The sequence below is a fragment of the Solanum pennellii genome, chromosome 5 (genome assembly GCF_001406875.1).
Source record: "Solanum pennellii chromosome 5, SPENNV200".
In the NCBI taxonomy this organism is placed as follows: Eukaryota; Viridiplantae; Streptophyta; class Magnoliopsida; order Solanales; family Solanaceae; genus Solanum; species Solanum pennellii.
This window is the reverse complement of record NC_028641.1, coordinates 10,488,173-10,504,491: the sequence shown is the minus strand read 5'-3', so window position 1 is coordinate 10,504,491 and position 16,319 is coordinate 10,488,173. Positions and strand designations below refer to the sequence as shown.

At 32.4% G+C, this 16,319-nt stretch overlaps 1 long non-coding RNA gene across 1 annotated transcript; it reads left to right on the top strand.

Annotated features, from left to right (window-relative positions):
• Nucleotides 1–13,175: 13,175 nt before the first annotated feature.
• On the top strand, nucleotides 13,176–14,044 carry LOC114077380. The gene is made up of 2 exons (XR_003578689.1): nucleotides 13,176–13,386; nucleotides 13,778–14,044. It is a non-coding gene; the product is annotated as an uncharacterized LOC114077380 (long non-coding RNA).
• Nucleotides 14,045–16,319: the final 2,275 nt, after the last annotated feature.

Below are 16,319 nucleotides of genomic sequence, written 5' to 3'. Positions count from 1 at the left end.
GGGGGGGGGGGGGGGAGGAGGTAAATTGTATAGTATGATGAAATATGTTTTAAATTATTTATACTTGTATAATCATGTTAGAAGTTTTATTTTCTATCGGTTCCCTTAATCATGTTTGTAATTATTTCAAACTATTAATGTATTGTTATAATTTTTTGTTATTATATTATTATACTATATAGTAAAATTAAAACCTTAAAAGATCCATAGGGTTTACGCCCCATGTCTTAAAACTTACATCTGACCTTATATTAAGTAAAATGCCCTGCATCACGCCCCAACATTTTAAAATACCGGTTATATTCATGAAAACTCATTGTATTCCTCAGTCCTATCCTATAAATAGTGATATTTGACACAATATTATACTCACTTAAAATAATTTTAAAAAATGAGAAAATTTCTATGGTCTCTTCTCTTATCTCTTTTTATTAGTTCTGTTTGATGTTTATGTTTCTTGTTTGCTGTTATTGTAAAGCTCCCTATTGTTTTGTCGTTGTTATTATTGGGAATTTATATTTGAATATTGTATTTATATAGTTGTAAGTCATTTTATTTTATGCACTTTTAGTCAATTTTATGATGAAGGATGTATCCTTTTTATTAGGAAAAGATATGCTTTTCTATTGTAAAAATTATGGATTTATTTTAGTAAGTATCAATAGATTTGAAGGACATAAAATATGTTATTTGTTATCAAAATTTATATGACGTACATTGGGATAAACATGCAATGCACGTTCTCAGAACTAATACCTTATAAAACAGTTTTTGTATATAAAACTTAAAACATTCTTAGGTATTAACGTACATGGTTGGGTGGTTGGGTTAGCACCCTTTATCACTCATGTGCACTAAAAACTCCATTCATATGAAGGGATTCATTAGTTTATTTACATGTACAGAAAAATAAGTCTTATTATCTCTACAACATGATTTTTCACAAAAGAAATTCAATTGGAATTATTCCTTAAATTAGGTGTAAAAAAGGGAGAATAATAATGGCAACCACATCTATTAACTAGTAAAAGTAATTTACTTTACACTTTTAATTTTTTAACGGAGATATCAACAACAATAAAATATTAAATACAACTTTTGTGTAGCATTCCTTTTTGGACCGATTATAAAAGGAAAGTAATATGCATAAATTGAGATAGAGGTAAGAGTAGATCTCAATTTATGCATCGTAATTTCCTTTTATAATTTGCCTACAAAATTTATTAATTTTTTGGCAATGGTTTTTCTACATTTTCATAATAGAGATAGAATATCTAGCCAATAGCCATGGTCACAATCAAGGTGTCTAAATGTAAAAATAAATTGTGATAAATTTTAGTGACTATATATTCGACCTCAACATACATATCTTGTAGGTTGTGTGATGAGATCTCTATTTGTGTAAATCTTGAATGGTACTATTGTGATATCTCTCTTGGAGCCAACACCCCAGACCTGCAATTTGTTTGATGATCTTATCCTTTTATCATACAAGAAAATCTTCTATATATCACGACCCTTGAGTAGACGTTCTTGTCTTCTTTGAGTCCATGGGTTGGGTAGTCAAAGAGAGTGTTGAGATAGAAAATATTCTAAATCTTCAACTAATTCACTATAAAAGAGAGTTATTTTATATGGAATGAAGTTGTTCTTTTGGTTGATCGCTTTGAGCTCTTCAACTAGTTCGGGATTTTTTTATTTATCTGACGTTGTTGGACTGTTTTATCATGGAGGCGACAATTCAAGAGTCACACTACTTGATTAATGAAAATTATGAAGAATCGTGCTTGAATCGGTTTAAAGAGATCGAAATACTCAGCCATGTTGGTAAACTTATTGGCCGAAGGTTATACATCCGTAACTTTCCTTTAGTGAAGTTTTATGCTCTGTAGACAACCATGAACTTTTATTGATCAGCCAATACTGATTTTAATCCCTTCTTCAAAGATGATTAACTAGAAACCTTAAATTAATATTTAAAAGACAAAAATAAACTTATTCCGATAAAGAATACTCATGTGAATTCATGGTTTAAATTTATGTTTGTTTCAAAAATCATGGCTCTCTTCAATCTTAAATTCTGAAAATTTGTAAATAATAGTTTCAATGTATCACGTAATAATAAAGAATACAACTGCCATAGTGGGAAGTTGTATGAGTACTCAACAATCTAATTTAGTTGATATAAGTCTCTAGAGGATGAAATTTTATGTCGATATACATTTCTACTGAGGGGGCTATCAAAAACAAAATCTCAGATAAGGTCTGCGTACATTCTACACTTCTCAGACCCTCTCTTTTGGAACTAAACTAGATACATTGTTATTGCTGAAGTGTTGGTGGTCGTGCAACCATGTATATAGGATGCCACAACAACCACTAAAGTAAACGATGAATATCCATACGAATCTTTAATCATATTTTCTTGTATTATATGTAACCTTATAAGCCTTCCTCCTTTTTATGCTGTCACTAGTTACATGTAATAAAATTTATGGAGTACTAGATTGTAGTATATTGTTTTTCAAAGTTCAAGCTAGATGACGTAAATTTTGTTTTATTCTGACAAACATTATGATGAAAGTACTAACAATTTAAATAAGAACACGAGATTAAGGAAAAAAAAAACTGCAATATATGCATATTCACAGAAGAAAAGAACTTAAACTTACCCATATTTGACATACTTGTGTAAATATCATTTATTAAAGAGATAATGCACAAGTACCCCTAGACTATGACTGAAATCTCACACACACCTTTACTAAACTAAGGTCCTATTACCACCTGAACCTTTTTTTTTGGTAATTTTGTTCACCTATTGTCTTATATGGAACACTGAAAAACTCCACGCAAATGGGGCGCGTGGGAGATATTTGGATTCCACATAAGCTAAAAAGGTGCATAAAATTAGAATAAAGGTTTTTTTTGGGGGGGGGGGGAGGGTAATAAGACCTTAGTTTAGTTAAGGTGTGTCTCTGAGATTTAGGTCATAGTCTAGGGGGTACTACCTTTTCCCATTAATTAGATTACGAAGTGAGAAAATAATGTCATTTATTATAATAAACAAGAGGTGGATCTACTTATCATATACTTATATAATTATTACCTTATTAGTGACATACTTATCTAAATATCTTTTTACTGCTTTAGTACATACAACTTTAAAAGTTCACCTTGGGATCACCAAATACTAATTTTACCATACTGTATTTTAGTTATGGTGTCTCCATGTGTGGATTTACATTAAGCATATTTGTAGTGATGAGATGATGTTGTATCGAAACCCTGACTGGTATGCTATATTGTCCTTGTTATTTGGTATGTCTTCTTTACTTATGTGTTTTCCTTTTAACTTCTTTAATGTTCATTCCTTTACTCGAGTATCATTCGAAACTATCCTTCTACCTACACAAGGATTGAAGGATGCTATATACACACTCACACGATATTGGTGAAAGATGTAGCAGACCACATCAACATATTTCTAAATTCAGATCTATCTCTCACGAAAAATTATCTTTGTATGTTTTTGAAACATCAATAATTAAAAAGATTTATTTTGAAACATGTAACACCCCGTAGCCAAAACAGACCAAAAATAAGTTTTTATGAAAAATCTGCAGGTGCTACCGACGGTGGCATCGACGGACTGTAGCCTGAACCATGGTCTGTCCTGCACAACCGTCGATGGGATCACAAACTCCCAAGAAATTCAGCCTAGACAAATTGGTTAAGTCTTGAACGACGGACGGACTTATGCTCCGTAGGTCAAACGACGGTCCGTAGTCCGTGACCGTCGATTAAGACTCCCTTCAACCACTCTCTGACAAGAGTTATGGATGACCAGCATGGTTCGTAGGTGAACCTACGGTCCGTAGGTGGAAAATTTGAAGTCAGTTAAGGGGAAATGCAGTTGGGTCAACTTAAAATGATCATAACTCTTAGCACAACATTAATTAGGTCTCCCATGACCTACCCACAGATAGATAATTGAATTATTTTTCCATATCCACCCACCTTGTTAAAATCATACCTCCTAGTAAAAATTTATGTCAATTTTAGTAAAGGACTGTCGAACAAGCCCTCACGACGGAACCAACGACGGGTCGTCGGGCGCACGACGAACCGTCAGTCCTGGCCGTCGTGAGGCCCGACAGCAACCTTCCCAGGGATCTTTTTGACCTTTCCCACTCCGTTTAAACCCTAAGTTACGTCGTTTTGACCCTAAATCATCAGATTTGTTACGTCGTTTTGACCCTAAATCATCAGATTTTAGTCAGTTTAAGCCTAGAAACATGTTTAAAACATATCCAAGTCAAATCATTAAATCAAAACTTAGAAAATTAGAAGCAAGAGAGGAGAAGAAATCTCAAGAACCCTAGTTCAAGAACGCCACAAGATCCAGCAGTTCCAGCCCCGAAACTTAAGTATTTTTCCGTGGATTTCATCACCAGGTATGTGGGATTTCACTAGAGGGTTCCTTTCACCCATTGGGTCCTTAGTTTGAGTCAGTTCTTGATTCTCTTATCATGATTAAACCTAGGGTTCTAGAACTTTGATATAACTTCATGAATTTATTAAATATATGTTACAAATCAGATTAACATGTTATTACTCAGATTATCGCATAAATTTCAGAACCCTAGCTTTGTATTTCTTTAGTTCTTGAATTGCACATGCTAGGTCATATATTTCAGACACTTCAGATATACATGCCTCAGTTATAAATGCATAATAACGATATTAATTGTTGCATTCTCAGTTTGCATGTTTAGTTTCGAGCTATCCAGTATTTACTGAAATTCAGATATAATTAGTTAATTTACAAAATTCATTGGGAGTAGCATAATACCGATTTGGACTAGGGTTTAGCATACACAATAGTCCCAGAACTACTAGCCCAGTAGGTTGTAAGTCCCCTCTGTGGGCAATCAGTTTAGTAATCACGCCAACATGCCTTTATACCTTTGGTAGGGTATATTGGGTCCTCTCGGTAGGGCGTATACATCGGACTCCACATTTATCTCATGTGGTTTCATTATCGGTTATTAGTAGCTCCCACAGTTCAGTCAGACTCTCTGCATTGACCATTTATCAGTATATTCAGTATTCGAGAGAGAGAATAATTTTAATCATACATAAATAGTACCAATATTTTCTATTAAAGGGGTTCATCTCTCTTTAAATAATTCCATCAATAGCTTTAATGTATTTCTATATATTATCCCTAGCTAATTTGAATGTATGCTATATATGAGTATGAAGTAGAGAGATTGTATTAATTGTTTTTCCTTAAAATATCACTACTTATTAATCAATTCAAATTAGCATAATACATAAATATGACATTTAACTTGACTCCATTTCACATTTATGCCTTCCAACTTTGATTGTGCAAAAGTAGACACTTAAACTTGTATAAAGTAGATATGTATCCAATTGCATACTTCTATTCACTTGTTTCCAACCATAATTTTAGATATGCCATAGTAGTAGCACTTTTCTCATAGTTGCATGCCATACAATTATTGTTACTCATACTAAACATCACATTATTTAGTTATTGTTATTGCTCCTTTTTTCGAAATGCTTTTTTATGTTTCCAGAATTTTATTTTATACGTTCAGTGTTATTTTCTATGTCCTCTTAACTTTTATGTTTTCTTTTTATCTACTTTTATGTGCTTTACTTGAGTCAAATATCTTTAGGCAATAGTTTTTCTGCCTCCACGAGGTAGGAGTAAGATCTAAGTACACTCTATCCACCTCATACCTTGTTGTGGTACTGCACTGGGTTTGTTATTATAGTTGGCTCAATGTGAAGATGGATTATATGGATGTATAATTGTCATTTCTTGATTTTTTAAAATGGAGAAGTAAAAAGGTACAAGTAAAAATGGAAAAGTGGATAAGTAATTAGGGACAGCGGGAGTATTACGATATGCGAATTTTTACACTACCGCCAGCCTATCCCAAGGACAATGCTTGACTACATCATGAAATAATGTAACATAGAGTATGTGTCAGTACTTGGATTGTACTCAGCATGCACAATATAGATAATAACTGAAAAATATATAGGTTGAACAAACGATATCTTAGCAATGATACAATCTGAACATAATATAAATAATGAATTATAAGTGACAAAAATTGAAATGAATACAATGGCCAAGTATTGATTATGAACACAACATGGTGAGACTGAATATTGAAGTATAAACTGAAAACCTGGTCAAATGTACTAGAGTCTAACAGTGAGAGATACTTTTAACCGACATAAAATCACGTGAGCTAGATGCAAAGTCTGATGTATACCCTCATCAAGAGGACCCAATTTACCTTGGCAGGGGTATAAATTCATCAATGGTGTAATCACTAACTCTTATGCCCAATATAGGGGACTTATGAACCTACGGGGCCACATAGTTCAATCACGATGATGGTACGCTTAACCCTTGTCCAACCAGGTGTAAGTCTACTCCAAACTGGAAATGTATATGACACAACATAACAACAATACTGGATAACTCAATATTCTGACATGTAAATTTGAGAATGCAAATTTAAGTACTAGCAGTATAACATTCAAAGTCTGAGGCATGTTTATCTGGTTAACTGTGCTAGCAAGTGTAATTAATCAATTAAGAGAATCTACAAATTTAGGGTTCTAAGTTTCATGCAAGAAACTAAGCACTGTTCCCACGAAACCATGATAATTCGATTAAGAATACTATAAATATCACGACCCAAGCCTACACCATGGACGTGGCTGGCACTTGAGAACCATTGTTGGTCCCCAAGCGAACCCTCATCCTGTCTAACTATCAACGGAAGACTGACTGAAACATACAAAAATTAAAGTTGAATGCAACTCATTGAAAAAAGGCTCAACTCAATTATAAGATATTCAACTCAGTGAAATAAGACTTAACTCAATAATATGATACTCGACTGTTGGTACTCAAACTTCGAATACTGAACTCTAGATACTCAAATCTGGATACTCTACTCAATATAAATCAAAGATAAGAGAAGAAATACATGGAAAACTTTTAATAGTAGAAAACAACTCAATGTATTAAAGAAGACAATATAATCACTTTGTATGCAAGGATACAATATAAACTCTTTTTGTATATGAAAATATAAGTAAACTCTTTGTATATAAAAATACAATTATCTCTGTGGGAGTTTTTTTAACCGACAACCATCACTTATGTGCTATGTGATGATACATCATTTGGCCTCATGCTGCGAGAACCGTCCATACCTTACCTGGACTATATAACCTACTAATAAGTGGATCCACTAGTCTATGCCAAAAAGCATTAAGGAATCCTCTAAAAAGTATGACCCTTTCTATCCACAATGGCTACATGGTTTATGGGGGCTATGATTTGTCTAAACTCTCCCCCATATTGGTGTTCAAACTACTCTCAAAATATAACTAGCTCATATGTTTAAAAATATAAATCTTTTAGTGGTTTGAGATAATTACTCAAAAACTAGCCCAATGGCGTTGTAGGAAATTCATGTTTCCTCTCTTGCTTAGATATGAAAGCATTTACGCTTTACTATAAAACTAGCTCAAAGGCTTCGTTGGAAATCGGCGTTTTCTTTCTTTCTTAAATGTGAAAGCATTTTATCTTTGAGAATGTATAGTTCCCATATGCTTTTCTTATGAAAGGAACTTCACTCTTTACTCTTTGCTCAATTCAAAACTCAAGTCTTAAAACAAGTTTAAAGCATTTGAAAAAGACTTTTTAAAATAGAGTTCATGCCAAATTCTGGACGTGAACGACTCAATTAAAGGTTTTTAATAATCATAGATAGAACTCAATACTCGGGACTCAAGAAATTCAATGATACTTCTCATTTCAAGAATGCTCAATTCAGAGGGTTCATGCAAAATTATGAGCATGAATCACTCAACTCAAGGATCCAAAGATACTTCTAATCTCAAAACTGCTCGACTTATAGGGTTCATACAGAGTTATGGGAAACTCAACTCAAGGATTTCATGGATAACATGTAATAGTACCATGAGGAATATAATATCAAAAGGATTATGAACTCAATAATCAATACTTATAACTTGAAGAACATAGAAATAATGTATACAACTCTTCCCATTCTCATAATTAATTTGTCAAAACATAGTTTGAATCGATAGCTGATCTCAAAAGATTCACAATTGAACTCAAAAGCTTTCTTGATTTCTACTCTTAACTATAAATTATGTATTCAAGTGTTATGGTCCATAATATGAAGGATATTTTGATGATAAAGTAGACTCATGAATACATTCTCTTCATCCTCATACTCACTTGCTCGAGTCTTGAAACAAGTTATTAGAAATTGTAGAAGATTTCTAAAAGAGATTCAAAGAGACTTTCTCAAAATGTTTGAAAGAACTCTCAAGACTTGAATCTTAACTCTAACATGAATTTGAATTATGAATTAAAGGGTATTATCATGTTATCAATGATTTCTAGGTGTTTAGAAGTAGGTTAGAGTGTTTAGAATTGATAGGGCTTGAAGTTACCCTTTTAAAGGATTCAAACGGGCGAAACGACGGAGAAGGGGTGTGGGTAGGTGACCTTGGCGCACTAAGTGAAGTGGGGTTCCAAAAATCTACCTACAAAGGATTGGTTGGGGCGCTTTGGATGGTGTGGGGCTCCAAGCCCCCAACCCACAAAACCTCGACGACTTTTTTTGCTCATTTTGTCACCCTAACTCGCCTAGAATTGAACGGTTTCTTCCTCAATCACTTGGATTCGATTACATAACATAATTACACTCTAATATAATTAAAACAACACTCAAATAACTAATTTTCATCTCAATTAATCATCAAAACACAAACAAAATAGGATTTAAAATGAACTTTAAGAACAATTAACAAGAAATTAAATCTTTCTATCTTTATGGACGATTTGAATATGAAAATTATGTTTGGCGTGTGGGGGAACAAACCCAACACTATTCCAACTTACATACCTCTTAGTGCTGAAACCAATGGCAAAAATCCACAACAAATTTCAAGAACCTCGATGAACGCCTTAATCCTATCCTCTTTTCTTCTCTTTTATCTTCTTTTCATTTCTTGAACTATCAACTTAAACCCTAGGTGTATATTAGGATTATAAAACTTAACTAATCAGATTATACCCTAAGAAAACCTTACTTAAAATGAATTAAATCTGATTGGGTAAGGAAAAGACCAAAATACGCCTTACTATTTTCGGTTCATTTTCATCGACTAGACAACTTAACTTCAAAGGGCTTATCTCACTCATCCGACCTTCAAACTTATAAAACTTGGTGGATTTGAAAACATAATTCAAAGAACTTTCATTGGCTATCTTGTAGCCCACATAACTCATCTTGTAATAACAGTTATGGTCGTTTTAACTTGACCCAAAACTCATAACTTAAGCATAACTTGCAACATTTCAGATTTTTCTTTTTCCAATTTAGTTCTTTTTGGAACTAAAGGTGCTACATATAGTGACCTGAACTTAACAGTCAAGAAATTTTAAATTCCTCGGTAAAATATACTCACAAGAAATGATGGTTCGAGTCTTAGTTCAAAACAACTAAATCACAACCAATATCTAAGGTTTTAGATACTCTAGGTCTAAACAAGACATGGAGAATCAAGAATCTGACTGAATTCTAGGGACCTAATAGGTGAAACGAACCTACTAATGAAATCCCACATACCTAGTAATGGAATTTACGGAGAAATTCTTCGATTTCGGGTTTGAAACTTTAACCAAATTTGCTGATTATTCTTGGGAAAACTAGCGCCTCTCTCTCTTCTTTTTTGCTCTAAGTTTTGGTGATTAATTGTTTAGGTAGGTTCTGACTAGAATATTGGGCCTAAACTGAGTAAAAACGACGTAGTTTAAATTTCCAAATCATAGGGCGAAACACTTAAATGACCTCGACTTAAAAGCCGACGGAGGCCTACCACGAAACCACTAATGGACAGCCAAAGGGACCACAGACCTTCATGTTGGTCGTGGTTTTTGGCCAAGGTCTACTAGTGTTAGTAACTCCCTTCTATGGTCTATTTCACGGACCACGTGAAGAACCACGAACCATGCGTGTCACCACGGTTCTTTACTTGAGGTTGGGTTCTACTGGTTTAAATTTATGAGCCTCACCATAGCATCATCAAGACCACGACCCGTGGAGGGCTCTGTGGTCTGATGCCCTAGCCTTGGGTGATTCTTCTTTTATTCCACAAGTCTTCCAATGGATCGTGTTATTATCTACAACACGTGAAAGGCTCGCTCGCCCATTACTTATGGACGAGTGTGAACCACGACCAGGTCAACAGACTGTGGTTCCTTTCACAATCTGTGAACCCCTCCGTGGTTCACCAATTTTCTATTGTTCTATCCTAGTTAAGTTCTGAGTTGTTACAAGTTCAAGTTTATATTATGTCTTTATAATTCCCCTTACATGCTCGTACATTCCATATACCAACACCATTTGTCCTGCATCACGAGATGACGCAAATACATAGAGCTAGGGTTATCAACAGGTGCTTTGTTGATATGACTTGCTGTTTGAGTTAGCTTTAATGAGCCTCCTTGTTTTTGGAGGATTCAATTTACTTTTCAAATTTGTTAAGATATCGTGGGTGTTATCTCGACTTCCATCTCTGTAATAGTAGAAGTTCATATATAGACTAAGTTGAGTAGTTTTCAATATGTATCTTCTTTGAGTTGTTTTTACAAACTCTGAGTTTATCTATTGAGTATTCTTTATATTATTTTAAATTTGAGTATTTGAATTTAATCTACCTTTTTTTTGAGTTGTTGTATGCTTGAGTTGGTCTTTCGCTTGTAGTTTGTAAAGATGAGGCTTTACTTGGGGACCAACAATGGTTCTCGAGTGCTGACAACGTCTAGGGTGTAGACTCGGATCGTAATAGCTTAGGGAATAAGTCTTACAAAACTAATCCCCACACTTGATTCTCATGACATTTTTCTAGATCCCCGCACTAGGGTGATCCCCGAGGCGACTCCCAACAGAGTCTTTTAAAACAGTGTTTTTAATATTAGCTTAAAATATTTACTCTCTAGAGTTTTGGGGTTTTGAAATTTTTTGTGTTTGACAATTGAAGTTTCAATTCAAAGTGAGTGTTGAAGATTACTGCTAATTATTAACACTTTGATGGCTAAAAATATAATTGCTATAATTTCTTTCCCTTTTATGATGTTTTGTTAAAATCTCAATTCTAGGGTTGTGATTATGGAGTTGGGTGTTAAATTAATTTAGTACCTCGAATGTCGTGCTATATTTTTATATTATTTATTCATGGATTTAAGATATATAACATGTGGTCAATTTATGGGTTAAGTTTGCAAACTTTATGCTAGCTTAGATCTTCGATTGATGCTCAAAATGGATTAACTGAAGTAGGTAAAACTTAATACTTGCAAATTTGATTTGCAGACTTTGCTTGAATGTGAGATTTAGTAAGTAATTAAGTTGGTTTATTTCTTACGTGGATGAACTTGAAAGGAGATTTTATGATATGAGGCATTGAGTTCAAAAGAAGATTTATGTCATTGACGATTACCCGACTATCCATGTTTATTTAGGATTATTAGCAATCACTTGTGCCCCTATTTGATATTGATATTAACTCCCACACCCCTAGACAATCTTTTCCTTGCTTAAACCCTGTTGTTTTTGTTGAATTGTGATAATTAATTTCAATTTTTTTTTCTTTAATTTGGTGGAATGATCTACCCATTTGTCATAATTGCTAGAATGAATTAGTTTGCATCTTTAGTTTCCTCATTGAATTCTTCAATTTAGATCACTCCCTCTAAGATTCGACTCTGACTCTATTATTGAGTATTTATATTGATAACGATCACTTATTTACTTAATTATTTTTTGAGTAATTTGACTTTTATCAGTCACTATAAATTGAGCAATTTGATTAACTTTTCAAAATAAAAAATAATATAATTAATGTTGCTCTCAGTTGAGAGAGATTTTCAGAACTTTTATTTTTGAAGTTTCTCCAAAAGTAAATCTAAATACATCATATAGATAAATACCCTAAGGAAAAACTATTTTATAATCAAATGAAAAAACATGTCAAGAAAAATGCAACCACTATCGATACAAACTCGTGCATTTAATCGATCCTTTATGATGGAAAGTAATTGAATATCTAGTGTCCTCATCTTTTAGCTGCCCTCTTAATATTATAAGCATCCAAAGTCCCCTCAAAATAATATTTGCGATATTTATACTAATTTGTATTTTCGGAACAAGTTACTCATAATAGGTAGGATAGGAAATGGATTCAAAATAAACTTGTTGCTACGGGCTTCACATAGAGGCATACTGATTTTACAAGAAGCCATACTACCACATTTTTTCCTGTCGCTATAGGCTCCAATTTATTTTTTCAGCATCAATTTTTCTATACATACTTGGTCCTCAACCTCTGAACTCAATCTTGATTAAATTTCTTAGGTTTCTTCTCAGACATCAAAATATTTGTTTTAGCACTAAAACTGCTCTTTTATCAAAATCATATCCTACACAACAAAACACATGTAATATACTCTCTCTCTCTCTCTCTATTTTAATAACTTAATCCGTCCGTTAAAAGTCTTTTTTTAATTGTTTAGTGTTCTTTAATAACTTTTTATGTCATAGTGTGAAATTTATCTACTTGTATGATAATTGACCTCAGTAGATTTCAGTGTTAGCCAGATATTCCTTTTAAGTTCTACAATAGGATTGACTATTTTGTAATTATATATATTTCTAAGACTAAACTTTGATTGATATGTCAAGAGGTAGAGTTTTAAGCCACAAATGTCTCATTAATCTACTTGACCTTCAAAAATATCTTAGCATCTTTAATTTCCAATTTTGGATCCAATTGGTTGAGTTGGTTGGTTTTATCGTGTGTTTTTCGTAGCCATTATTGGTTTTATCGTCCTCTATATTTTTTTAACAAAGATGGGGGAGTAAATATGCATATCATTTTATTTAAAAGATTAAAATGAATATATCTTTTAAATGCAGGTGAATTTTGACTAAAAATCTTGAAAAGGGACCATCCTAGTAATTGTTTCAATTATAAAACCCTAAGGACCCATTCATTTGCTTCATTCATCTGTGCCTTTTGGCACATATACCATGGAAGAAAAGGAAAATCTCCCTTCCCAAATAAATCAGTTTGTTAATGAAACTCTTGATTTATTTGGAAAACAAGTAGGACCCGTTTTCTCTAGCTTTTTAGGGATCTACCAAGGAGTTTCATTACTGGCTCGTAGATTGGCTCAGGTCATTGTCACCTTGATACTATTGAAGTAGCTTATTTCCAATTCAGGTATGTTTCAAAATGAAGATTCAATTTACTCCTTTTGTTAGCTAGGGATTCATATTGAAAAAAAGGATAGATTGATCGGATCTTCAACATGATCTATTGGTTCTACTAGTTACACATAGATCTGGTTGAAGATTATCTCAATTACACTCTTGTTTGCAAATTGTAGCCCTTTTTGATCACTAGGGAAATCTTAAACAATAAGTTCCCTAGGGATACATGGCTACCATGAGGATGATTGGATTCCACAAGCGAGTGGAAGATGACGATGAAGATGCATATATTGCACAAAAAATTTTCTAATTCTCAAGATCATTAAGCTAGTTGCAAATGCACTAATCAGAGATTTAGGAGACCAAGCTTTTCTTTTGAGGTGCTAGTGCTTCTCTTTCAGAATCCAAGTACTTGGTGCAACTGGATGAAGATACGACAAGTAATAATGCTGGATATTCGGGCTTGTTCTGCCTCTTTTATGTCAACATTTCACTACAATGACCAAATGTTCTATTGAGCAAATTGTTTCTACTTAATTGATATGTTTTTTTGTAAAAATATTTCATCATAGAAGTCAACGTTCTTTTGCCGTAGATTGGAGTTCATTATGTATTTGGATTAGAAAATGTAAAATATTGATAGAAATTACATGGAGTCTGATTTGCTATAAAAAAAATATCGTTATCTTTTTATGTGCTTGCTGAATTTTATGATGAACATAAAATTGTCGTTTTTAATGTGTTTAATCAGTTACATAATGGATATATAATTATCGTTAATTTCAATGTGCTTGATTATTATACGATGAATATAAAATTATCGTTATTTTCAACGTACTTGATGAGTTACATGATGAATATAAATTTGGTTATTTTTAATGTACTTGATGAATTACATGATGAATATGAAATTCTATTATTTTCAAGGTGTATAATGAGTTACATGATGAACGCGAAATTATCTTTATTTTCAATGTAATTGATAAGTTTCCTAATGAATATACAATAATCGTTAATTTTTATGTGCTTGATGAGTTACATGATAAATATAAAATTGTCATTATTTTCAATATGTTTGATGAATTACATGATGAATATAAAAGTGTTGTTATTTTAAATGTACTGGATGGATTACATGATGAACATTATACAAAATTATCATTATTTTCAATGTGCTGGATGAGTTGCTTTATAAATATAAAATTGTCATTGTTTTTAATGTGTTTGATGAGTTACATGATGAATACAAATGAAGTTTTCATTTTTTTCAATGTACTCAAAATGGGTTACACAATGAATATAAAATCACTGTTACTTTCAATGACTTTGATGAGTTACATGATGAATATACAATTATCATTATTTTCGATATGTTTGTATATGCACACAATTAATTCTCTTTTGGACAATCGTTTTCTATCTTTCACTTTTGGTGATTTACTTTACTAATTATTATTGTTTGTTGATGTTTGCAATGTCAACAAACTTTTTTACTTCACTATATATGCATATGCTCAAGAAAATAATTGTCATTCAATTAGATTTGATGTTTGTTACATGCTAATGGAAGCCAGAGCATGTGACACATTTTAGTGCTAAACATTTTACTAGTCATGTGAAAAATCACTAGTGTACTTCATTAACTTGTTTGGTATTCATAAGCTTTAGAAATTCGAAGCTTGTATGTATATGAGTAATCTAAACTCGGACTACATAGATCGACGATGAAGCTTGATATATCAATTATGGATATATCAATAATGAATTTGTATGAAATGCAAGAGCATATCTCAAATGTCTCCATATATAGGTGTCACTTGTAGTTATCATTCTTGTTTGGTGTTTATAGGAGACATACAATGTTGTATTATTCTCATTGTATTTGTTGTATTTTTGTATAAGAGTGGTATTAAGCGTGAATAAATATTTATTTCATTATTACATTTTAAAATATCTTTTATAAATCGAAAACCTCCTTTTAGGTTGTTTATGCTATTAATGTCTATGATGACATGTTAGATAATATTTATAACATATTAATATTTTTAATCCATCATCTGGGGTTGTGATATCTTTGGTGTGAAGGGTTAGTGTTGATCCAACCATGTCGATTAATCCAAAAAGTTACAGTTGTTAGGGGGGACATTGACCATACCCCTAACCAACAGATTACATCATAAAAAGTTTCGGAAAAAGAGTGGGGAAGGATTTGCCTATGCAATTTATTTCTCTATCAAAAAATTAAATTAATTCTTAGTCTACAAAAAAATATATTACATTTTCATATTTTTTCCTCATGGAAGGTACTTGCCACTTATCTAGTTGAATTGAAGAGAATGCCAAGAGAAGAAATAGGATTCCTTTTCATTAGAGGACATATTGACAAAGTAATCAACCCCCATTTGGTATGAAGGAAAATGTTTTACAGGAAAACAAGTAGATATTAGACTTATTTTCTCATGTTTAGTTGGTGAGTAGAAAATATTTTCCAAAAAAATATTTGTGTTTGGTTTTTGAATGAAAAATGTTCTTGAGAAATATCTTTTATTTTATACTAGATTAGAAAATAATTTTTGAAGTTTATTTTTCTTTAAAAACAAACTTACTATTTTTTTTCGTGGTGTGGNAAATTCGAAGTAGAATTTCTTTGAAAAAAACATTCAAGGGTAGGGGTGAAAAAAATTAAATTTTGAAGTTTAAAATATTTTTTAAAAACAAACTTAATTTTTTTTTGGGATGTGGGTGGTAGGGTGTGTGTGGGTAGGGGGATGGAGTGTAGTGGCTAACACATGAAATTTTAAAATTGAAAATATTTTTAAAAAATAAACTTAATATTTTTTCGTGGTGGTGGTGGCGGGGGTTCGAGGGTAGGGGTGAGAAAAAAAATTAAAATCTAAAGTTGAATTTTTCTTCAAAAACAATATCAATATTTTTTTGTAGGGG